Raw genomic sequence first — 27275 nt, forward strand, 5'->3', positions numbered from 1 at the left:
GTGTGTGTAGCTGATCGACGTAGCGTTGAAAACAACGTTGTTTCAGTGCAGCCATGTTCCAAGATATACAGGTCGCCAATTTACAGAGTTATAAGTAATACAAGTCTTACGAGAAAATTAGGATTGCCAGCCGTCCAGTATCCTTCTGAACAGTTTGGTTTTTGACCTCCTTGTCCGGTGTCATGTACGACCTCAAACCGGATGTTAAATGTCCGGTATTTTTCCTCTTACTAGTTTTGTTCTCTGTTCTATTCAGATTATTTCGACGGCTTAGTGTCAAAAGAAAATCTACATTTTTTTTTTTTGCGTTACGAATATTTCTGACATTATCAGAGCTCGAATGTTTCTTTCTGTGAAATGTTTATAAGTCAAACTCCCTTGTAAAATATGGTTGATCAAATAAAAAGCGTTTTGGATCAAGAAAAACTAAAATCGAATAGGAAAAAAAAAAAAGAATTTCTTTTCGTGATTCTGAAAAACTAACTTTTTGTACATACGTTTCTTTGACACTAAGCCGTCGATTTTGGAATGACGAATGGAATAGTTCGTCGATGAACATGGTTAAAACAGAGCTTATAGTTCGCTTTCACATCGACTTGTCGTTTGCGGAATTTGCTGAGGAGTTGAAGGTAGGACTGAACTTATCAAAATTGTTAAAGATCTACAAAAGTATATACTTAAGTGTGCATCTAGCACTGGTTCATCCTCAGTTACATCTTCCAATTAAGTAATTCATCCTGATCCAGTAAAAGTATGTAGGCATTATGAGACATTGCCAACCCCAACTGGTAAGACTTATTTTTGGAGTATACGTTGTGCATGCCATAATTATATTGCCAATTATATTTGCTTTCCTGTTTGAAGTACGATTATCGATGATAGAATAAAAAGAATTACGTGTGGAGACAAACAAAACTGGAATAAGTAATTTTAATAAATGCTTCAAAGTGACAAAAAGCTATTAAATTCGAACTTCAAATCGTTCAATTTTATATGAAGTAACCACAATCAGGTTGCTCACATTTTTAGCAAGCAAAGATGTCACAATCCTAAGAGTATACGCATTCCATAAAGGTTTCCGGTATTTCAATTTTCAGAAGTTGGCAACTATAGGGAAAATGCAAGTTCTATACGACTCCGGCCAAATTAAAGGTTTTCACTATGTACAGTTGAGGTTGAGTGAGATTTAGATAGTAGTAAGTGCTGTAAGTATGAAATTGGAGTGAGGTATGTAGACCTCTTCGCTCTTCGTAATTAGGCATTGCTTCAATAATACTGTGGTAAACATTGTGTTGACAAACCATTGATTACTCATTACCTTTAAATTGACTCAATTAACCATGATAGGGTTAATTGTTTGATGAAGTATTTTATGTGTAATTAATCCATAAAACGTGACCAAACACGAAGTTCTTGGTGAGTGTAGAACTTCCACACAACATTCTATATTGAATAACAAATTCCATAGGCTCTAGCACATACTTTAAGTCCGCGGATGCAATTCACTTGATGTAGCTGAATTTCCGTCTCCCTTTGGTGGAATGGTTACATTCTTGTCTTTATTCTTGTCTCCCCTCTCTACCCAGTGCAGCTTCCCTCTCTATCTCTTTGCCTTTGTGATGCTTTGAATATTTAAGGGCGAACAAAGTGGACTTCCTTCCGCTGGTCGATACAAGAGCAGCGAGGTCCACCGGGGTCAGGAGTCGCACTTTGATAGTTCCGAGAGCCAACTCATAAAATAACGAAAAACAAACTGTTGCCAAAAAAATACACACAAAACTAAACAGATCTGATACCACTGTTTGCTTAGTCGTAAGTTCCCGCACAATGCTTTGCTGTCTGTATTGACGAAGTGTCAATGAAATAACGGATATCACAAGACTTGAAATGAAATGAAATCTTTGAGTTTTACGTCCCACGTTATGGTGGTGATGAGAGATGAGTGAAATGGTGGAATGAAGAAAGTGGGAGGAAACGGGAGAACCCCGAGAAAACCCACGAGCACGGTGTTTGTCCACCACAAAGTCCACACGGCAGGAGCTGGGATCGAACCAGGGACCCCAAGCACCGGAGGTGAACGCTCTACCACTGAGCCACCGCGCCCCCCTCACAAGACTTGTAATCATGAGTATTAGATGAATGTTAAGAGGCCTAACTACTGCGAAATTAGAATACCACTAATTTTACAGTAATTATGTGATACTTTCAAATAAATAAAAGATAAGCGAAATGTGAAACAAGAGCGCGCTATACAATATTATTTTGCATGATGTACCCTTATCACAAGTTACCTAATAGCTTTCCGTTTGGGCCATTTATAAACGCGAAGATAAATGCCGACTATCTAAATGGCTGGAAATCAAAAGCAAACAAGTGAGTCGTGATAACGGTATCACATGTAAAATAATATTGTCTAGCGAGCTCTTGTTCCACTTCTCGATTATCTTTTATATATTTGAAGATATCACATAATTACTGTAAAATTAGCGATATTTTAATTACGCCGTGATGGAGCCTCTTAATATTGCGTCTTCATAATTCGGAGATCATAGAATTGGACCTCGGCTGAGTATTTTCAATGTTTTTCTTGTCTCTAGACGAGGTGACCATTTCACAATTAGGAGGAAAAAATATCCAAGGCGCGTGCTCACTAATCTCATTTAGCACACCATAGCTCAGTCTCACATTTGTTCGAGCTTAGGCTCGCTATCTTCACTAAGGCTCGTACTACCTCGATCTTACGTTTGTTAATATTCAATAATTAGAGTCAATAACGTACAGGAATTACGTTTCCTTTAATGACACGTGGCATGCTTTGCAGGCATTTATGAAATATTCTGCTCAAATATCGTTAAGCATCTCTATTATACGTGCAGCGTAACTTTCACTTAAGAAATACATCTTCAAGAACATTGGATAACCTAGATGACCAGTTATTATATTTAAGTCTTAGGTTTCAACTATGCTTAAGAGGCCTCATCACGGTGAAATTAAAATACCGCTAATTTTACAGTAATTGTGTGATATTTTCAAATAGACAAAAGATAATCGAAAAGTGGAACAAGAGCGCGCTAGACAATATTATTTTACATGAGATACCGTTATCATGACTTACTTATCTGCTTTCGATTTCCAGCCATTTAGTAAATCGGCATTTATTTTCGCGTTTCTAATGACTGGAAACGGAAAGCTACTAGGTGACTCCTGATAACGGTATCTCTTGCAAAATAATATAGTTTAGCGCCCTCTTGTTCCACTTTTAAATTATCTTTTACCTATTTGAAGATATCACACAATCACTGTCGGAGCAGCCAGAATTTAGTGCATATATTTTCACAGTGTGTGCAGTTTTGTGCAAAATGGAAGATCCCCAAGAACTGACTTGATGTGTTCAATAGTTATTTTGAACAAAACTACTTGGATTGTTGTAGATAATAAACCAACGTTAATACTGGCGGCCAACGAGAAAGAACTGATAAGTACATCAGTACAATATACAGTATTATTTTATTATTAAGTATTATGCTTTGGCAAGTTCTTGGACTAATGACTTTTTTTTTTTTTTTAATTTTCAGTTTGATCCTTGAAATGTTTCTTCCATGTTTCTCAATTTTCAGTTTCCTCTTTTAACACCCAATAATTTTTTCCATTTTTCAAATCAGCAATCATTTGTGTTCTTCTTCTTCCTATTCTTCGCTTTCCTTCCATCTTTTCTTCTATAGCGGTGAGAAGAAGATAATTTTCTCGCAAGATGTGTCCAATGCAATTGACCTTTCTACGAAGAATGGTGGCTAGAAGCGTCCTCTTCTCTCCTATCCGTTTTAAAATATCTTCATTTTTATTCTTTCTATCCATTTTATCTTCTTCATCTTCCTTCAACACCACATTTCGAAGCTCTCCAAATATTTCTTCTCTTACTTCCGTAATGTCCAAGATTCTGAACCATACATTCCAATACCTCATATATTGCACTTGACCAACTTTTTCCTTAGTATAATATTAAGACTGCTAATTCAGAGTGACATTTTCTTGTTGAATGCTTCTTTGACTATGGCAATTCTCGACCTGATCTCTTTGGGGCAGTACTTCCCAGATATTTGAAATGGTCAACACTTTCACGTACTCTTTGTTCTACTCTGACCTGTAAGAGCCCATTTCCACGGGATATTCTCACGACTTTCAATTTTTTGATGTTGACTTCCATTGAATACAGTTTTCCAATGTCAACTATTTTGTTAATCATCTCCTGTAGTTCTCCTTTGGTTTTAGCTATTTAGCCCTTCAATCTTGAAATCTCCAATTCCCATTAATGCTTCCTTCATTAAACACTCACTGTAAATGCTGAATAATTGGGGCGACATAGTACATTCTTTTCTGACTTTTCTTCCAATCTCCACACTATTGGTTTCTCCTTCTTTCAAGCGAAACTTCACTCATTGTCCTATGTACAGGTTGCGAATGAGTCGTCTGTTTCTCCAATTGACCCCAATTTCTTTAAGTGATTGCTCGGTGAGAATCTCTTGATTGGGTAAAGATGGTTATCTTTGACGGACACGATATTTAAGTTTGGCTGTCACCCTAAAAGTCACGTGGAAACTTAAAAACACTGTTTCAGCAACTCTCTTGGAACTTTACAATTTGGTAGAGCACCAAAATCCGAGCTCTAACAATCACCTTATTGAATTTTTGAGGTTTCAATATTTATACGTGTAGTACTTGGTAAATTTTCCAAAAAAATAAATAAAGTAATTGGCATTAGTAGACAATTGTGTTTTTTTTTTTCTCACGAATTGAAATAAATCAATTCCTCTTTCATTTCGGAATACCATTCCATTTGAAACGAGTAACCATATGCTTGTTTAAAATACTCTTATCGCTGAGGATAAATCCAGGCGTGGTATATCTGATCATGTGGTCCATATCACACAACCAACGTAATTCGTATTTAATTAGAAATAATTTAGTGTACAAAGAGAGAATTGCAATACGATTTCCAAACCAAAATCAGCGTTAACTTCAGTCATGCAAAATGCCTTGCTTTATTTACGCACAGTGAACATTACGTTTAACAAAATACTGGATTGTTTATCGAGCAGCTCGTAGTGTTAGATAATTGAAGTACTCAGGAATGAAATAAAGAGAGAAAACAAGTGAAAGTTCACTTGCACATACATATATTTCCTACGTACACACTAGGGGACGCGGTGGCTCAGTGGTAGAGAGTTCACCTCTAGTGCAAGGGGTCCTTGGTTCGATCCCACCTCCCTCCAGGTGAGCTTTGCGGTAGACAAATACCGTGCGCGTGGGTTTTCTCGAGGTTCTCCCATTTTCTTCATTCTATCATTTAATTTATTTCTTATCATCACCGTTCCCTTTAGCCTATCCGGCATAATCGTACAGTGCTGGATTTAAGTTTGATGCGGCCCTTTATGCGTCAAGCTGTTGAAAGGGGCCCTTTATGCGTCAAGTTTCTAATTCGGCGACAAAATGCTGTTTTCTACGTTTGAATATATGTTATATGCTAATGTATGGACTTTGTGGATGTCTAAATGGAAACAAGAGTCCATTACAAGCAGGGCTGAAAAACGGGGTTCCATTATAAGAGGGGCTGGATAACAGGGTCTCATTACAAGTGGGGCTGAGAAATAGAGTTCGATTACTTGCTTCACAAAAGCCTAGTACATAACAAAATAAAACTCTATTGTTGTACGTGCATTTTATCTTATTTGCTTTTTCTTGTTATTTGGAAATTACATTACAATAATTTTTTCCTTTAAATTCTGGGCCCCCAAGCGAGTGGGGCCCTCCAGCACTGAAATAAAATGAAATCTTTAAGTTTAACGTCCCACGGTTATGCCGGTTAGACTAAAGGAGACGGTGATAATGAGAGATGGGTGAAATGGTGGGATGAAGAAAGTGGGAGGAAACGGGAGAACCCACGAGCATGGTGTTTGTCCACCACAAAGTCCACACGGCTCGAGCTGGGATCGAACCAGGGACCCCAAGCACCGGAGGTGAACGCTCTACCACTGACTCTCCAGCACTGTATTCGTGGGCGTAAAACTTCAAGATTTCATTTCATTTTATTCTACATACGCACTAGTCAAATGACTCCGTGTGTTACCGGGAATAATACTCTCTTTCAACGGTGGCTCAGGGGTAGAGTGTTTACTTCTAGTGCATAGGATCTCTGGATAGATTTCCGGATAAGTAAGTTGGATGTGCACATTGTTTTCGTCGATTTTCTCGGAATATTCCCGTTTCCTCCCACACTCTCATTCCACCGATTCTTTCATCATCACCCGTCTCCCTTAACGTAAAGGGCATAACCATGGTACGTTAAACTGAAATATTTCATGTCGTTTCATCTCATTTCAGCATTCTCCCTCCCTCCTTGTCTCTTTCACTGAGACTTTTACCTAGGTACATTAAATCTGTATAAATAAATGACCGATTCATGTTTTTTTTTTTTTTTTAATCAGATGCATTAAATTTCGTGGATTAATGAGCAAAAATTCAAAACAGTCATGTATTAATGCCAAAATTCCTTCTATTCCATCACCTTTCACGGTGGAATTTCCGTACTTGTAATTTTGAATGATTAGGGTCAGAATTAGAAATTATGTTTTTTGGCTTTCGTTATATATAGCCAGTGGCGGATCCAGGATATGATCAAGGGAGGGGCTAAACCATAGCTTGCAGTTTTATCCAGTGTAAAGCTGGATTGAAGCCCATTTTATCCAGCGTATACCTGAGCGTCAAGGGGGGGGGGGCTATAGCCCCTATAGCCCCCCTTGAATCCGCCTCTGTATATAGCCATGTATGGGGGATAATGTTTATCGGCGATCACACTAGGAGGGAAATGTGGTGGGGGGGTTAAAACGGAATGGGGAAGTAAGAAAGCGGCTTGAGGCCATTATGCTAGGAGCCACCCCGGCATTTGCTTGGTGTGAATGAGAAAAGTCCAGGAAAACTTAACTCAGGATAACTAAACAGAAAAAAAAAGCTTTTACATTTTTTCTATCAAAGGTTTCCTCCAGAAAGGTTTCGAATGAGATGCAACTACATAATATAGGAGAAATTACCAGTTTTCATATCCAGCCATCCTGAATGAAGTTTTCCTGGGTTTTCCTCATTCACACCAAGAAAATACCGGGGTGGTACCTAACTTCTGGGTCCCAGGCCACTTCCTTCCTTCCCCAATTCTTTATGACTTCTCTTTAGCCGGATTGTGTGCTCGCCAAAAGACGTCATCCCTCACGTACGTGACGGGCTAAATGGCCTTCGATGCCGAAGGCTCAAAAATCTAAAATCTTAAATGTTAATATATATTCGAACAAGAAGTTCTACTAAATAATAAGAAGTGGTTTCTCGTACACTATCATATCATATTATATATATATATATATATATATATATATATATATATATATATACAAAATATGATAGTGTACGAGAAACCACTTCTTGTTCTTTAGTACTCCATTTTAGGGTCACTGGTGCCCCGTCCACTACCGATTTCAATATGTTCGCTCTAATACTCGCTATGTGTGACTACATGTAACCTTTTATGAGCAGCTGTCTCCTTTAGCCTAACCGGCATAATCGTGGGACGTAAAACTCAAAGATTTGATTTCATTTTATTTTTCTTTTATGAGGAACAAGATTGCACTTGATCATTTTTTTCTACTTCTTATAATTTGTGAGCTAATCGAATTATTTCTGCTTATTTTAAAAGTTTGATTCCCGTTCTTTAATCTCTTATAGAAGTTTTCGAGAAACCAAGTTTGCCATGTCTTTCTCTAAATCCGCGGAAATCCCTAACACCGTTGCATGAGATAGGGGCACGGTGTCTCAGTGGTGCCCTCCCTGCTGGTCTAGTGGCTAGCACGTGCGCGTTCGGTGTACTGGGTCACGGGTTCGATTACCAGCGAGAGAGCCTTTGAAATTTCAACTGTCCTCTATGCTTCTGTGTTCGTGTCGTTAAGGAAGTTACTGGAAAAACTGTAGACTGTACAGTGCAGCAAAAATAAGGAAATTATGTTACTGCTACTTGTTCGGTGAATCAGTTAACTTTTAAAACAGTGGTAGAGCGCTAACTTCTAGTGCGTGGGGTCCTTGGTTCGGTCCCCGGCCAAGTGAGGTTGTGTTGGACAACATAGTGTCCGTGGATTTTCTCGGGGTATTCCAATTTCCTTCTACTTCCTCATTCCACTAGTTCTTCCATAATAATTCATTTGCTTTAATCATCGTCTCCCTTAGTCTCAATGGTATAATAGTGAGACAAACTGTAAGATTTCATTTCAATTTTACTGTTGTCTGAGTTAACACCTCCAGTTTGTTTCCCTCTCAAAAATGCAGAAGTCTTCCCAAATTGGTACCTCAAAATAGAAATAAGAGTTGCGGCTGTATAGTGAAAAAAAAAAAAACTTGGTCGTCACTGTTTTATATGCTGGAATATCCAAACGAAAGTAGCCGTACTATAATAAGTCTCCAACAGAAGAAAAAGTCGTGCTTTTGTGCTGGATAAATAACACTAATGATTTTCAGTTTATTGACATGCTTTTACTTGTTACATACCTGTGAATTCCTAATTTAGAAAAAAAGGAAGGAAATAAATATCGCATTCATTACGTCATTTCTGTATGAAACGCCATAAAGGCCAATTTTACATGAGACGGAACTGCCTGTCACATTGAGAACAATCTCATTCCTAATCGTTCTTTTTATGCATACGAATTACGACTAAGAACTCACTTATAGATTAATCTCGTTCAAGAGGTGAGATTATACTCACTAGTACTTAGTCATCTTTATGCATATCACAAATTGAAAAAAATTAATCGAAAAAAAGCTCCACTTTATGGCACCCCTTGCCGATTTTTATCAAGACGTCCTGCATTTGTGTCTGTAAAAGGATGTACAAATGTTGTGAGGAATGACATGGAGATTCATGCTCATATGTGAGTGGTGCGCTGTGAAGAGAATGCAGATTCAGCTAGTCTATATATTAAAATGCTAGGTTTATATGTTTGTCCCCAATCCTTTCGACAATGAGATTTCGAGAACCACAAGTTCTAGAAACGTGTCGTTTTCGGTGGTCGATTCCAAATTTTGTGTAGATTGTTCAGTTCCAATTGAATATTTTTAAAAGGAAAAGTGGCCGTATTTCTTTATTACGTATTTTAGGGTACCCTGGAAGTGTTAATTTTTTTAAAGAAAAAAAGCAAAGTATCCTGTCCCATGTTTTATAGATTCCAACACAACAGCGTTGCACACAGGGGTTGTATATCTCTCAGGCGTTTGTTTCATGGCCAAATGATAATGAGAAACGAAGCTAATATCCATTTCTCCAGGCTTATATGAATCTTTATTGTTTGGACTTTGAGTTTTACGTCCCACGTTTATGGCGGTTAGGCTACAGGAGACGGTGATTGTGAGAAATGGATGAAATGGTGGAATGAAGAAAGTGGGAGGAAACGGGAGAACTTCGAGAAGACTCACGCGCACGGTGTTTGTCCACTACAAAGTTCACTTGGCGGGGGCTGGGATCAAACCAGAGACTCCGTGCACCAGAGGTGAACGATCTACCACTGAGCCACCGCGGCCCCTTTATTGTTGGAGTGTTTTGGCCAATGAACACAATAGGCTATATCATTGACATTATAATTAATTGTATATGTAATGTATTTGCTTATTACATACTGCATGCAAGAAGAAAGAAAACAATGATCATACATGAATTAGAAACTCCAAGCGGAAGTAGGCTCAATGTTGCAAACGTTGCAAACTATTGAAAAAAATAATAATGGAAAAAGAATCCCCTTTATGTTACCCCTTGCTGATTTTTATCAAAACGACTTTTACTTGTGTCTGTAAAGGGATATGTAGATATGTTTTGAGGAATGACAAAGAGATTCATGGTCGTATATGAATGATGCGATGTGTAGAAAGCGAAGGTTCGGCTAGTTTGTAATTAAAAAAGTAGTTTAATTGTGTCAGAATGGGCACGATAACAAAGTGTGTGGTGTCCCTGGTTCGATCCCCGTGGATACCATAGTACCCATGGGTTTTCTCGGGGTACTCCCTTTTCCTCCCAAGATACCATTCCACTAATTCCTCCATCTTCATTCACTTGCATTAACCATCCGTCTTTCTTAGCCTAAAGAGCATAACTTTGATACGTTAAACTGAAAGATTTCATTTTATTTGTAATGCTGTCAGAAGCTTGCAACCTCTTTCTCACTTTTGACCACTGGCGTCTATGGCATGTAAAATTTGGGTGGGGGGGCATCAAAGAAAGTGATTTAAATGGTACTACCTAACCCAACATGTTTATTATCTTCGATTCCATTTGTTACCTTTCTGCGTACCTTCTTGTACAATCCGCGGCAAAAAACTGCAACATGAGCATATAAGTTTGTTGTGAAATGACGAAGTCTTTTGCTCCAAAATAAGTGAGCACGGGAGGAGGCCGAGGTTTATTCTGGCGTGATTCGTTCCACTTAGACGTTATGTTCATTCCCTGTGCTGTTAGGCGTAGTTTCACAATAAACTTACAACCTCATGTTGCAGGTTTTTTGCCGCGGATTGTACCCCCTAAGATACATCAAAAACTCTTGTTATAATCACAGCCTGTATGTTATATTCCAAATAAATATAAATATTATTATTTTTATGTTATTCTGTCGTTAGTAAATGAATTAAATTAGAATAAAATATTGAATATTTTGTACTTCAAAATATTGGGGGGACGCGTCCTCCCGCCAGAGACGCCCATGCTTTTGACGTCCCTCAGAGAGTGCACCCCCAGGTTGGGAACCACTGTTCTACATGTACCCTGTATAGTTAATACAAATATTTACAGTCCTTTTATATATATATATACAGAGAAAGCTATTCAAACTGGTAAAATAATTCGAATGTAGTTTTGCAACCTGTCTCTACGCTGCACCAGGAGATCTTGTTGAGGAAGCTAATGAAAATGCCAACTACCATTCACAACAGAGAGGAAAAAATATATGAACTCCAACCGCGTGGTTGTTTTTCTACTCGAATACTAAAGGATTTATTAGTTCACACCACGTTGTTTTTGATCGGCGCAAAACCTCGAGTGCAAGAATTGGTTGAAGATTGGAGTTAATAAGGAACGTTAAAAAAAGAAGAAAAAAAGAGATAAGCCACACGTGCACGCTCGCAAGACAGATGGTTAAATGTGGTGGCCTATAGAACAGACAAGCTGACTGGGAGAACAAGGTCGAATTGGCACGCTGCCTCCAAAGGTTTGTGTCTGGATCCTCGTATTCGCTCTGTCTTGCAACTCTCTTTGCTAGTGCTGCTACCTGGATGATTCACCAACCTACCAGTAGTTGGCGCTGACGCTAACATCACATGCCGCGTTCGCAGGCGAGTGAGACTTGTATTTGATACTCGATTTCGCAGTTTACAGTTTGTCCGCGACGCTGGGATTAGACGCCGGTGCGGTGCGTGCCCGGTTTACGTTCGCCACAAATAGAGTAACTAATGTGAGCAGTGTTCGGAATTTATTCAGAGTGAGAATTTAAATTATATTATTTTTTCGCGTGGTTTTGACTCATCCCAGCAGAAATTTCAGTGTCCACAAACTATAAATTCCATTGTGTAATATATATACACACACATAAAAGAAAAAAAATATAAAAACCTTATATTATTTCCGGAATAATATAAAACCAAATCTCAACCAATTTGTCATATTTAATGACAAAGTTCTGATAGCTAACACGTGCAGAAGTGATTTTACTACATACATTTGTAAATAAACACAATGTGTAGATATTTGGACAATTCCTCACCTTAACCTAAGTCGGTTGTATACGCTTAGAAATTAATTAAAAACAAACACAAGAAAGACATCCCTATAAGATATAGTGTAATATACTAGTGAGTTTTGATTTTACTACACCGTTTCCAAAAAAATGAAGAAAATATTTTATTTTTATCAGTTAAACATATCTTTTGGGTATTAAGATAAGAGAGAAATTAAAATTGATGTTCCATTATCTTTTCAGAATAGCAGACAAACTTTGACCTCATCGGTCCTATGTGAATATCGGACACATTTTCAAAGTACTAATTGACCGTTAAATAGCTATATTACAATTCGCTATTACACATGAAACTTGTTAATACTTTCAAGTAAACCTGAGAACTTCATGGTTAGTTCTCTAAAATACTAGAACTTCAAGTTTGAAATTCAATTTTGATTTAGTGAGCACAGAAATACTACACACTAGGTGCATATTTTGAAGTGTGCATATTTTGATCTCCGCTTTGTGTCTCTGATTATCGAAGTTGATTGATTTTTTTTTCTTCAGTGTTAGTGAGTTAAAACAAAATAATTATTATCTATATCCGAAGAAAAAGAAGTGTTTCACGGTAAACTAAAAAAAGAAAGAAAATTTGTGTTTACAGTTATTATAAATGAGTGTTTTGAAATATCTTGGTGAAGTTTTCGACACAGTGTTTGTCTCATATCAAAGTGTCCCTGTTAGAAGACCAAGAAAGAAGAATTGCCTATAAGCACAAACATAGGATTATCCATTTCCTACAGGTAATTAAGCAAAAATATAATTAAGTTAGATTATCTCCATTTGTCTTTATACTGTATGAATTATGGCCTGCAAACAGGGACACCCGAAGAAAATTTTTGTTGGGTGGGCATCTCAATTGCTACATTACGTCTGATATTTCTAGTATTTGCATATGTGGTTTGCTATATTTTGTATACATTTACGTGAGACAGGGGGCCCGGCCCCCTGCCACCCTCTTCGGACGCCCATGCCTGCAGACAAATTTGATGAGTGTGCAATATACTCTAAGCGTTTTCTGCCTCGAATGTGTTTCTTGGACTTCGGCTCTTATAACCTAAAGATTTATATGAAATCATCACTTCTTTTTGAACATTTTAATTAGGAAATAAATTGTTGTGGTTGGACAGCTCCTTCTCAAGAAAGCATTGTTTATTGTTTATCTCTGTTTCTCGCGGAATAAGAATCGTGTTTTTTTTTTCTTGTCGTGTATTATCATATACAAGGTTGCAACGATTTCTTCACGCAGAACACCTTGAAATAGCATAAAAAACAAGGATAAAAAAACCGTGCAGAGATTGATGGGTACCACCCAAACGATCGAACTTAAAAGTTTGCGCGTTGGGAAGAATACGTCATATAACATCATAAAAGTATAGCTCAAATTGCTTTCACTGCAATAAAGATAAACTACGTTTGCTTCCGCATTATTAACCCCTAAACATGACTCCAATACTTAAAGCTCTGATAAAACTGTCAGAAAGTTATTACTTTACCGATGAAATGTATTACTAATTTTAAATTTGGCCGTAATTAACCAATATCATAAGCTTCTACGAAAATAGGAATATCACAAACACAGTAGCGCTAAAACATTGATTTTTCTTTTTGTAAAAAAATAAATATGTATGTATGAAATGGTTTCAAAATATTAGGAAGGTACAGATTTACGCGCGATTCATATGAAGGAGGCGTGCGTAAATCTTATCATGTTTAGAAGGTATTTCGTTCTTATAACACTTCAATAGCAACTGTATTAAATATATATTCATAGAACAGTTGTTGTTGTTATTTTTATTTTCATTCGGTTAGGTTTACCCGAACAGGGGTATTTCTTAGATTTATATATATATATATATCGTGTTGGATCCAGAATTTTGTGACGGGTAAGAACCAATAACTACCAGTACATTTTGAATTACGCTAGATTTTTTTTTAAATACCTTTAGGCATCTGTTATGTGAATGAGAAACTGCCCTGGAACTCCTCAGTGGGGTGGTCCGGGAATCGAACCCACGATTTTCTGAATGCACAGCCAACGTTTTACTAACTGAGCTACGACCGTTTTTTTATTGGTATAATTTTCAGTATATGATTAGCTTGATGCCTTTTTGATCAGAAATTTCTTTAATCGTGGACACTTAGAATATGATTGATAATTGTATCGTACAGAATCCTTAGGAAAGTTTTGCTATTTTCACAACTAGCTTTTCATTCTAGATAGCGCACATTTACAACGAAGGGGGTACACGTGCAGCGATGCACCCCACTAAATCCAGCCCTGTAATATATATAAAGTGTAGGAAATTGGTCTGTTTCTCAGTGGGCCGCGGTGTCTCAGTGGAAGAGTCTTCACCTTTGGTGTATGTGGTTCTTAGTCCAATTCCAGCTCTCGCCAAGTGAACTTTATGGTGGACAAACACCGTGTGCGTGGGTTTTCTCGGGGTTCTCCCGTTTCCTCCCACTTTCTTCATTCCACCATTTCATTCATTACTCATCATCACCGTCTCCTTTAGCCTAACCGGCATAATCGTGGGACGTAAAACTCAAAGATGAAATACTCCTCAGTGTAAGTGAAATTTTTAATTTAAGCGTTCCGGTTCAGTTAGCAATTTCTGTATTATTAAATGAATCTGTTATTGTTATCTTTTCTCTTGGAGTTTAGTGTTGCATTTCAGCACGGTGGCTATATGATATGTGGACTTACAAAATGAAATGAAATGAAATTTTTGAGTTTTACGTCCCAGGGTTATGCCGGCTAGGCTAAAGGAGACGGTGATGATGAGGAATGAATGAAATTGTGGAATGAAAAAAAGTGGGAGGAAACGGAAGAACCCCGAGGAAACCCACGCACACGGTGTTTATCCACCACAAAGTTCACTTGGCTGGAACAGGGAGTGGACTTACAGTTTAAAATAAAATCCGAACTACACTAAGGTGTTCAATTATTTCAAAGCTCTTCCCCTGGAAATAGAGCCCGGGACCCGGTTCATTAAAAATGCGCATGCTAGCCTCTCTAACCAACAAAAGGGCTAAATGGAATTCTGTGGATAGTGTTCTTGCTTATACGAACTATCACGAAAATTTTACTCTATAAAATGGACCGGGACTTTCTTATAGAAAAATAAAAACTACTGATACCTTCTTTATTGCGGAAATCGTGAGAAGTATATTTGATTCGGATCTGATTTGGAAGACGGTAGGCATGAAAACTTTCACGTAGATGATTTAAGCAGACTAATCCCGAAGAGAAAGAAATGCGTAACCGACAACGTTACATTAAAAAAAAAATCTTTTTTAGTGTAACAGTACTTGGGGAGTTCTTACTTTAATAGGGACGTCTTACAATTTGACAGTGTGTGGTGAGCACATTATCCCTTACAATCATTATGTATTCTTTTTTGGTAGATGGGGCTACATTTTCTTTTTAAATAGCTTTCAAATTGTCTGATGTGTCAACGTCGAGAGCTTGTTTCTCGCACAAGTACTTGATCGCCTGACCATGCGCAAAGTAATTTGGGTATTCGAGTACACAATGATCTACAAGTATTGCTAATACGTAAGAAACGTTGTTCACAATTCTCCCGTTAGTGTGTCATATTTCCGGTGATTTTGGATAAAAGATTGAAGAAAGGAAAAAGAGGGAGAGGAGAAGAAGAGTAACTTTCTTGCTATTATTTCTTAAATAATGTAATATTTTCAGTGAGACGGGGCAGGGAGCACGTTGGCTTACTGGTAGAGCGCTTATCTCTGGTGGGTGGAGTCTCTAGTGTTATCCACGGCCAAATAAGTTCGTGGTGGACAACATCGTGCTCGTGGGCTTTTTCGGGGTACTTCCGTTTCCTCCCACTTTCTCATTCCACCATTTCTTCCATTATCATTCAGTCGTTTTGATCATCATCTCCTCTAGCCTACCGGGCGTAAACGTGGGACGTTAAACTCAAATTTCATTTCATTTCATTCCAGTGAGATGTGACCAGTGCTGTGGTTATGCATTCCAGCTCTCGTGAGATAATGTAGTGGGGCCATGGGCGCAACCACGTGGGGACCAGTTCTCGGTCCCCTTCCCCAAAATGTTACTCGATATCAATTTGCATATTTTTAATAAAAGTATACATATTTAGCAGATAAGTTATTGATGTAAGCTAAAGATGTTACCATACTCATCATCTGTACTATTTCTTCTCTGATAAAAACAATCTAGTTTTATTTTTCCGTGAGAGTATACAGTACGTATTTTTTTTTCGACTGTAGAGTAACATCCGTTCGATATAACATAAATGTAGTGTCTTGTATATTTGGATACCTCTCAACAAAAATTTCTGGGTGGGACCTATACTTGAGGGTTGAATTTATCTGCTAACTGCTTCCCATATAAGCCTCGGTCTTTTCTCGAAGAGTACGTTAATAGTTCCCAGGAGGAGTCCATGGTGGCGCAGTGATAGAGCGATTACCTCTGGTGCGTAGGGTTCCTGGTTCAATCCCAGGTCAAGTAAGCTTCTGGTGGACAACATGGTGCCCGCGGATTCTTTCGGGGTACTTTTTTCCCATAATCTCATTACATGAATTCTTCCATCATTATCAGTCTCCCTTAGCGTAAAAGGTGTGTTTGTGGAATGGCAAACTGAAAGATTTCATGTTCTTAATAGGTCCCGTCTTGCATAACCTTGGTATTGCATAAAGACGCAAAACACGGAACATATCAGCTCAACTTAGCGATTTTGATATTGGGTTAATTTCGTTTGCTCTTTGACGCATAGTTCGATTCACAAACTTCTTTTTTTTATGTTTTGTGTTAGAAATGGGTGTCAAACTTCACTCATCTAGTTTAACAAAGCAGTCGTTGTCGATGGACGACTTTTGCTAGATAGACACTTAAGAGTCTTCATCCCGGCGAAATTAAAATACCGCTAATTTTACAATAATTATGTGATATCTTCAAATAGATAAAAGATAATTTAAATATGGAACAAGAGCGCCCTAGACAATATTATTTTGCGTGAGGTACCGTTATCACAAGTCACCTAGCGGCTTTCCCTTTTCAGCTGTTTAGAAACGCGAAAATAAATGCCGATTTTCAAAATGGCTCGAAATCGAAAGCAGATAAGTAAGTCGTGATAACGGTATCTCATGTAAAATGATATTGTCTAGGGCGCTCTTGTTCCACATTTCGATTATCTTTTATCTATTTCAAGATATCACATAATTACTGTAAAATTAGTGGTATTTTAATTTCGACGGGATGAAGACTCTTGATATAAGAATATTTTCGTTTGTAAATGAAATGAAATGCTCAGTGATCCACTTGCGGCTAAAGGAGATAAAACATAAATATAAGTGGACATCAGATATCTTTTTAAGTACAGAGAGAACAGAAACATTATATTCCTGACAGGGAATCAGATTTCTGGGCCTTCGGCATCTAAGGCCACGTTAGCCCGTCACATATGAACGATGACGTCCCTCGGTGATCACACTATCCGAGGAAAAGGAAGGAAAGAAACGACCGGGGACCTGTATGTTAGGTACAATCCCGGTGTATACCTAATGTGAAGGAGGAAAACCCAGGAAAACCTCATTCAAGATGACTGGCCTGGAAAAGCTGTTGACACTTTTTCGACCGAGTTCCCCCGCCAAGAATCCACGGCTCGCACCGAAGGCGAGAGCATTAGTGACTACGCTGTGCGGGGCCGCAATATATGTTCCTGACAAAACCAATGGATATGGCAATGGAGTAGACAATTTCATATTAATATAACTTTAAAAAAAATATATCTCCATCCTCCTTTATGTGCTAAAAACAGTGGTGTTATTCAGCCGGTTCGCTAGAACCGGTTGTTAAAATATTTCGAGTTCCCAGAACCGTTTGTTATATTCAGACATAACAGTAAATTTCACCCAGTTATAGCCAGAAAGAGTAAATTTTAGTTTAACTATCTTTGGTTTCAGAAATTCTTACAGCTACAGGGTTAAACATATGACTTCTTACATTCAGAACAAAGTATAAGCGTTTATATCTTAATCTCAAATGTTCAGATATCAAAAATGAGAACTGGGATTACATGAGTGTAGTAGTGAGAGTTCCTTATATTTGAAATGCATACATACAATTATCAACAACTTTCGATCCATTATTATAAACAACTGTCTTTCCAATATTTCTTAACCACTAGTTTTAGATATTTCATTTTCAAGATATTAGTATGTTATAGGCCTTGTATTAGGATATTGTGTAGGTCTCTAGTTGTCCCTTGGGATATCCCCCCCCCAAAAAAATGCTTTCGTTTCCTAAGAAAGTTATATATATATTTATCTACCTATTCATCTCTCTCTCTCTCTCTCTTTTAGTGTGTTTGTCTTACGTATGTACATATACAGAACCGTTTGCTAAAAAAATCACTGGCTAGAAACAATAAAGTTGATAAGACGAGGAACCTTTTCTCTCATGCGTGTAACAGGCTAACATGACCATAGATGCCGAAAGCCCAGAAATCTAATTCCTAATCCTAATCCTAGTGACGGGTTAACATGGCCATAGGTGCCGAAAGCCCAGTCCTAATCCTAATCCTAGTGACGAGCTAACATGGTCATAGATGACGAAAGCCCAGAAATCTAATTCCTAATCCTAATCCTAGTGATGGGCTAACATGTCCATAGGTGCCGAAAGCCCAGAAATCTAATTCCTAATCCTAATCCTAGTGACGGGCTAACATGTCCATAGGTGCCGAAAGCCCAGAAATCTAATTCCTAATCCTAATCCTAGTGACGGGCTAACACGGCCATAGGTGCCGAAAGCCCAGAAATCTAATTCCTAATCCTAATCCTAGTGACGGGCTAACATGGCCATAGGTGCCGAAAGCCCAGAAATCTAATTCCTAATCCTAATCCTAGTGACGGGCTAACACGGCCATAGGTGCCGAAAGCCCAGAAATCTAATTCCTAATCCTAATCCTAGTGACGGGCTAACATGGCCATATATGCCGAAAGCAAAGAAATCTAATTCCTAATCCTAATCCTAGTGACTTGATAACATGGCCATAGATGCCGAAAGAACTTAAATCTAATCCCTAACCTAACTATTGATCTTGTATCATATAATTTGGATGGTTTTAAAGAAAATCAAATGCTCAGTCTATTTATATTCTGACGAAATTACATTGCAAGTCCCTGGATTATGCTTTGTAGGTTGTAGAAAAATGGTATTCATTTGAAGCTACCGTTGAGGTTGCCCTTCATTCCAGGTTATATCTCCAGAAAGAGAACAACGTTTCCGGTGTTGCCCCAATTTTGCGATCTAACTACCTGAATTGAAAGGAAACGAAACCCGATTTTGAAAACCTCAAATGACTCTGAGACAACCATGAAAGCTCTAACGCCAAAGAGTTATTTTTAAATGCATATCTAATATAAATAAAATAAAGAGTTTGTTGTGTGTCTATTTGTCTGTCTGTCTGTCTGTGCACGGCCTGGGAACCAGTCGAGTGGACCTAGAGTTACCAAATTTTGGTCCAGGCCCCAGATCAAGACGAAACGCTTTTTTTTTTTTCAAATGTCGAACAAGGTGGTCTCAGGGAGGGCGTTTACCAGAACCGGCCTGGGGAGCAGACAAGTTGACCGAGATCTACCAAAGTTTGGTCACGGATACCTTGGTTCAGACCCCAGACCAAGGTGAAGCGATTTTGTCAAAATTCGAACCAGGGGGGTCTCAGGGAGGCGTTTAGCGCGACATGTAAAAGTAGTGGAAAATGACTGATATTAGTGTCGAATTCAGTTTTCGCGGTCGCTGAGATCAATGGTGAAACTCGGAATTGCATTAACTTCCAAATTCACCCTATTCGGCTACGAACCTGGAGTCACCGGGGAGGAGATACCGAGACATGTAAAAGTAATCCAAAATGACCGATATTAGTGTGAAATCCATAGTTTTCACTGTCGCTGAGATCAATGGTGACACTTCCATTAGGGATGACTTGCAAATTCAGCTACCATTTTATGTGGGCTGGGTGTCAGCGGAGGGAGGGGGGAGGATACCGAGACACGTAAAAATAGTCCAAAGTTACCAATATTAGTGTCAAATCCATAGTTTTCGCGGTCGGTGAAACGAATGGTGGTACTCCCACAAGCGTTAACTTGCAAATACAGCCTCCATGAGAAGAATTGGTATATTCAGCTAGTTAAATATATGTGTACTTTTAGGTAGAAAATATAGAAAATGAGGCAAAACGATGATGTGACGTTCGACAAAGACAAAACCCTAACATCGTATCTAGGGCTTTAACACACAAATTTGTACGCCAGAGATATTGTCTCGCAACTAAGCAACCACTATTCCGAATTTATTCTACTCTATACTCCATACAGTTCGCATACTGGTGTTTCAGTGGTTGTTCGCTCACCCCTGGTGAGCGGTGTCTTTGGTTTCCACCAGGTGGACAAACACCATGGGTATGATTTTACTCAGGGTACTTCTATTTCCTCCAATTTTCTTCATCCTACTAGTTTGTTCATTATCATCATCCTTTAGAGTCAGTGTGTAATCTTGGGACATTCATCTAAAAGAAATAAATATAATAAAATAAAGTTCACATTATTTCCATTCACCTAAACACGTCGATTAATTAGAGTTTTCTGGCAATATTAGCGCGATTACCATCGTCATTATAAGTGTATTGCCTTGTTTTTTTTTTTTTTTGTCCGAAATTGGGAAGCTTATATGAACTACACTCTCTTATTAGCTCTACATCATTACTGCAGAATGTTACACTTGATTAATGAAGTCCATTATTCAAGCTCAAATATTTATGTACGTATTTTATTATTCCTAGTGTGATATTATTTGTTAACGAAAATATATATTGAATCTTTCAGGTATAATTTAATGTTTCGTAGTCTTCTCACACTAAAAATAATGCAGCACTTTCGAACACAGACCATAATATACAAGAAAACAATAATAATATAGGGAACAGTTTCGAGCTCAGCGGTGTCACACTCTGTGCGGTATGCTATTATTCTCTTGCTGGGAGTGGTTTTAGAGGGTCACTCACTTAAACTTTGTTATTCCTCATAAGAAAAAAGAATCTGCAAGTTTTCATTTTATGTGATTCTCCCGCGTTTATACCCTGAAAACCCTTGCAGTTATCTTTCAGTGTAGTATTTTGAGAAACAACAAAAAAGTCATAAATTTCAATAGAAAATAAAGAGAGGGAGAGAAATTCATGTCGGTTAGAATTATTTTAGAAGTCTCTTAGTTTCTCCTTGTATGTATCGAGAATTCTTTGTCTCTAAGTCACTAGGATCAGTTTTCTGTTGAGTCAAGGGTCTGATTCTTCTGGGACGCGGGTCACAAACTTCACTGCCCGTTCTATCACAGACAGATGTCAGCTAACCTCTCCTTGACACGTAAAATGTTTCCTTCACTGCATTCATCAATTTTAGATCCAGTATTTCGTATTTTATTCCCCTCTTTCGTATTTTATTTATTTATTTAAAGAAGAATACAACAAGCTACTGCTGAATTACAATATTCTAGGCTACAGTAATTGTATTCGTATCATCTAATTAATATAACAAAGTAATACAATATTATTAAGACAATTCATCTACGTTACTAGAATATAAAGTATGCACAAGACACTTATTATAGCATATCTAAACATAATTTATCAGGCAGTATACTCAATTTATTCTCATTGTCATTAAGAATATCTATTGCCGATCAAGAGTCGTGAATCCTTTTGTAGGAACCATATATCCGCAATGTAAAAGACTTTTTTAAGATATGTTTTAGCTTTACTGAGAAAGAGCAGAACATTTTTCGATTCCGCGTGTTTGAATGAGGCAGCGTAAAATATTTTTTTTCTAATAGATCAACACAGTCAATTTTATTGTGTAGTATTTTATGTAAAAGCACAAGATCATGAGTAAATCATCATCTTTCCAAGGATGGTAAATTAAAATTAGCGTTTAGTTGGGAAACTGAATCATATTTGTGAAAGTTCTGGGTCTTATTGAAAGTGAGAAATTGATTTTTTTTCTATTTTGCTAATATCTATATTTGATGTACTCTGGATTCCACATTTGAGAAGCATATTCCAGTTTCAACCTAACGCATGTGAAATATAATAATTTGAGAGACTCATTTTTTTTTTCAAATCATTACTAACCCTTATTATATAACCAGTTTCTGAAAAGCTCCATTTACTATGAAATAAATGTGTATTGTAAATCTCAAATCACTATCGAATATAATATCAACATCTTTAAGGATTTTTTTTTAATTAATGGAGTGTTATCTAACCTGTAAAAGTAATCGAATCTGTTTCTACTACGTGTGAGGGAAATTGATTTGCATTTGCTAATGCGTATATTATTTTTCTTTATACCAGTTTAATACTTTGTGCATTTACCAAATCTTCTTGTAATGTCTCTGTCATTATTCAATTTAATTTCAGCGTATGTTTTAAGGTCATGGGTATATAGCTCTTTTCGGTGTTTTGATATAATTGGTTGAGTCATTACTAAAAACTATAAAAAGCGAGGGTTCTAGATTCGATCCTTAAGGTACTCCAGATCGAACGTCTATCAACTTAGATCTTCCAGTTAATCAATTCCTCTGTCATTATTGTTATTATTATTATTATTATTATTATTATTATTATTATTATTATTATTATTATTATTATTATTATTATTATTATTATTATTATTATTATTATTATTATTTTCCAATATTGCTCTCAGTTCACTTACGATTCCTAGCTTACTGAATCCTGTCCTTTCTTGTACTCAGACAAACTGTATACACAAGCAAGTTTACTACAGTATTCTATCATCATGCTCAGTCACAAAAGTTCGAATGTCACTTTCGCTTTTTAAACGAACATGATTTGCCTCTCACACTTACATACAGGTCTATGTTTAATATAGTACATATTAATCTAAATAATATAGTGCATATTATTTAGAAATAAATAATATTTTCTATAAAGCAGTAATTTCTGTGTAATATCACAATTAGATATACGCTGAAACTACTTTTTTCAGAATGTCATATTTTTCTACACGCTCCTCAAAAGGTTAACCAAGCGAAGCAAGCGTGTTCTTTCAAAATATTTTCAAAGAACTTGAAAATTTCGTTACTGAATTCTCTATGCCTCTACGTGTGTGTGTCTGTTATTTGTGATTTTTTTTTTAATTTTCAGCCATTCATTCGATAGAGCATCAAAAAATATCTCAAAGAAGTGATGGGATTTTTCTCGCCACTCTTACCGTTCTCCAGGTATTGGCCAAAAAGTTCGTATTTCGGTAGATCTAAAGAGCCCATATCTCGGGAAGCGTAAGTCGAAGAGAGAGAATATTTTGCGAATTTTTAAATTTTGAGCATGTGTCTTCGTAAAGCAACATATCGTAGAACGTTTCAACAGAACTCTTAAACAAAACATGTATTAAAAATTTACTACTCAAGGAAATTATAAATGGATAGATATATTACAAGAATTGTTTAATGAGTATAATAATAAAGTACACAGACCAATTTGTATAAAGCTTGTAGAAGTTAATAAGAAAAAAAAAATAATTCATTCATTCGTTCGGGCAATGATCTTGGAGCATTCTCAACTTTTTTTTCTTGTTTTTAAGAATTGTCTATTTCAAACTAATATGTTATTTTCATCTTCGTAGTGTCCAAACATAATATTTAAAAGAAGAGGAAAAAAGAAGTAATATAATTTTGTACACTCATGTCCAAAATTATTGTTGCATGTCAATAAATAAGTTTTTGTAGGAATATAACTTGATAACAAAATCGCCCGGTATTTCTTATAATGTTAGTATGTTTATAATCGGCAAAGACATGCATGTGACAAATTTCATGTCAAAAGAGCAGTAAGTAAGAAGAATAAACCGAAAATAAAACTTCCTTGTCCATTTAGCAACATTTTGTTTTACTCATTCTAATTTTCATATTTATAATTCTTTTCCTATGAAATTTAACACAAATATACATTTCCCGATTATACACATAGGATCAGTATTAAAAGTACGCTGCAAAATCATTATCAAATTATATTCTTACCAGAAGACAGTTATAGATATGCGACAATCATTTTGAACATGAGTGTACAAAAACATTAATAATATGAACTTATAAGTATTCTGAAATGCAGAGGTTTATCAGTCTTATGAAGAACTTGTAAAGTTTCTGCACAGTGGTAATCTCACCCAACTGCGATTTATTATCGAACTCAAATCAAACTCTAAATGAAATTCACCCCTCTGCGTTGCGAATTAAAAGGGGGAAACTTCTATCTCCGGATGTGTGTTTCCGTGACACTGCTGTGCTGACTGACATTTATTTCTCAGTAACTGTTAAATGACAAATTGATTTATGAAATAGAAAGGGTGTGAGATGTTTAGTACTTGGAAAGTCTTGTGTTCGTTTCCAATTATTTTACTTCTAGTGCATAACATAGTTCGTTGGATATGTTCAATCTGCTCTATTTCCTTCTATTTGAAATGAAATAAAATGAAATATTTTAGTTTAACGTCCAACGCTAACTCTGCTCTATAGGTTAAGAGTCTTCATCCCGGCGAAATTAAAATACCGCTAATTTTACAGTAATTATGTGATATTTTCAAATAGATAAAAGATAATTGAAATATGGAACAAGAGCGCCCTAGACAATATTACTTTGCGTGAGGTACCGTTATCACAAGTCACCTAGTGGCTTTCCATTTTCAGCTGTTTAGAAACGCGAAAATAAATGCCGATTTTCAAAATGGCTCGAAATCGAAAGCAGATAAGTGAGTCGTGATAACGGTTTCACATGTAAAATAATATTGTCTAGGGCGCTCTTGTTCCACATTTCGATTATCTTTTATCTATTTGAAGATATCACATAATTACTGTAAAATTAGCGGTATTTTAATTTCGCCGGGATGAAGACTCTTAAGGAAGGTGGTAATTAAGGATGGAAGAATTGGTGGAATGAGGAAGTGGAGGAAACGGGGGTATCCCAAAAAACCAGCCTACACGATGTTGTCTCCCACCAACTAACTTGGCCGGAGATTGAACCAGGGACCCCACACACCAGAGGTAAGCACTCGACAACTTTCTGTCTAATTGAATGTTTGCACCGATACTTCCAACATTCAGTAACACTTATGATACATTGCCTTTAGCGTACAGAGCATAACTAGGGTCATGAACCTAATGTTGCCCAAGAGGTAAGACGAGACCAGGAAGAAGGTTTTTTTTTTCATCTCGTATCATTTCGTCAGGTTTTTTTCAGAATCTTGTCTCAATTTCAAATAATAATAATAATAATAATAATAATAATAATAATAATAATAATAATAATAAATATTTCTGTTTTTGTGTTTATTCTCAAATATACGAAATTTTTGTCCTGATTAAAAAAAAAATTATCCGGAAGTTTTACATCGGGAGACGTCCACGAAGGGTGTCCTGTTACAACATGTAAGCCAAAGTTACTATTGGTCTATAATGTGTAATAAAACTTACGTGCCTTTATACGTTGATAAATATCCTCCTGTATGGTTGTAAAGTTACTTTATCTATTCATAATTTTTATACTATAAACAGAAAAACAGTGTTCGAAACCTAAGATTTGGGTAAACTAGTGTTGCCCCACGAGACTAGTTTTTTTCTTTTTTTTTTTTTTTTTGTTTCGAATTTAGAAATGTACTTCTCGTTTTGTTTTCGAGATCAAATGATACATTTCTTGTTTAATATTACACAACACTATGTGAACTAAAGTATGTGCATTATTTTCGTTTCATTTCATCAAACGCAAACAAGTAATTAGAAAAATTTTCAGGAAAATCGTTTACACAACATTTAAAGATGGAAAATGGAGTACACCAGTGTATTATTGCAGTTACGCTTTTAAATATTAGACAGCGGTTGGTGAAATTTAAGTTTAGTAGTGGGCACGGTATCTTAATGGTAGAGCGTTCAGCTCTAGTGCGTGGGGGCTCTGATCTATCCCAGTACACGCCAAGTGGGCTTTGTGGTGGACAAACACCGTGTGTGTGGATTACCTCGGGGTTCTCCCGTTTAATCTCACTTTCTTCATTCCACCATTGCATTCATCTCTCATCATCACCGTCTCCTTTAGCCTAGCCGGTATCACCATGGGACACAAAACTGACAGATTTCAAGTTTATTGTCTTTTTTAACACCGAAACTATATAAGGCATGGATCAGAGCTTAAAGTGAGATCTGAACCACACAATATCCCGCCGAAAATCATAGCCCGGACTGACGGTCCAAATCATGTAACCACGAAGGACTTCAGTATTGATTATTGTATTAACTATTGCGTATCGAGAGAGACGGAACTTTTTCGTTAATGTAATATGTGCGAAACCTTAAAAAATGCGTAATCTTTTCATTTCAGAGTCAGAAATCACATTTATATTATAGTGAATTTTAGCCAAATTCGGCATTACTTGCGATAAATGCGAATGAAAACGAAAATGTGGAATTATTGTTAACTATTGCTAATAATTACTAAAAAGTGCATTTCAAATATTATTTAACTTAAAAAAATGTTGCATTTACGCAAAAATGATCTGCGAGTTATTTGATCGAGAAACTGTTTCATTTCATAAAGATGTATATATCAGCAAAATTGAACAGTTATTTAAATCCTTGACTGTGTTTTGTGACAAAAATGTTCGTAATCTGTTGGTTGCTTACCGTGAATTTAAAATAAGGTCATTGAAGTTCTCAACAGTGAGGATAAGGATGTTTACACTGTATAATTGTTAAACAGTTTAAAAGTTAACCACAGGTCTTTTGCTGTCAGCTCGTTACCAGTTACCAGTTGTCAGTCTTGAGTGTTGATGCCGAGAGATTGTTTTCCGAGTATAATATGATTGTTACTGACAGGAGAACAAACTTAAAAGAAGAATTGGTAATGTCATGCTGCATGTCATCCTTTAACTAAAGATGACGTTAGAGAAAGTGTTTATTATTTTTTTTTGTTTTGCATTAATTTATATTATTTCAGTGAACACATTAGTTAGAATGTGCACTTAATCAAGGTATATCCTCACTTTTGTATTAGATATACATTTTACTACCAAAACTATACTGTTTACAAGTTCCATATTTTAAAAATGTGTGCTACATTATAAAAATAAATGTGACATAAATGCGAAAATTCTGATAGTTAATGCTACAAAGTATCAAAATTGTTGCGAAAAGTTTCGTCTCTGTATATCGTGTATGAATCACTGTTCTATATGGTATTTCAAATTAGTATTACATCATTATAAAAACCTGTCATGCTTTTCCGATTGCGTTTAGTGAAGTAACAATAGTAAATCTAAAAGATAATTAGGTATAATATTACTACTGAAAATTCCATATCAATTTGCAGATAGAAAAGCATATTT

The sequence above is a fragment of the Thermobia domestica genome, chromosome 17, assembly GCF_964235325.1.
Source record: "Thermobia domestica chromosome 17, izTheDome1.hap1.1, whole genome shotgun sequence".
In the NCBI taxonomy this organism is placed as follows: domain Eukaryota; kingdom Metazoa; phylum Arthropoda; class Insecta; order Zygentoma; family Lepismatidae; genus Thermobia; species Thermobia domestica.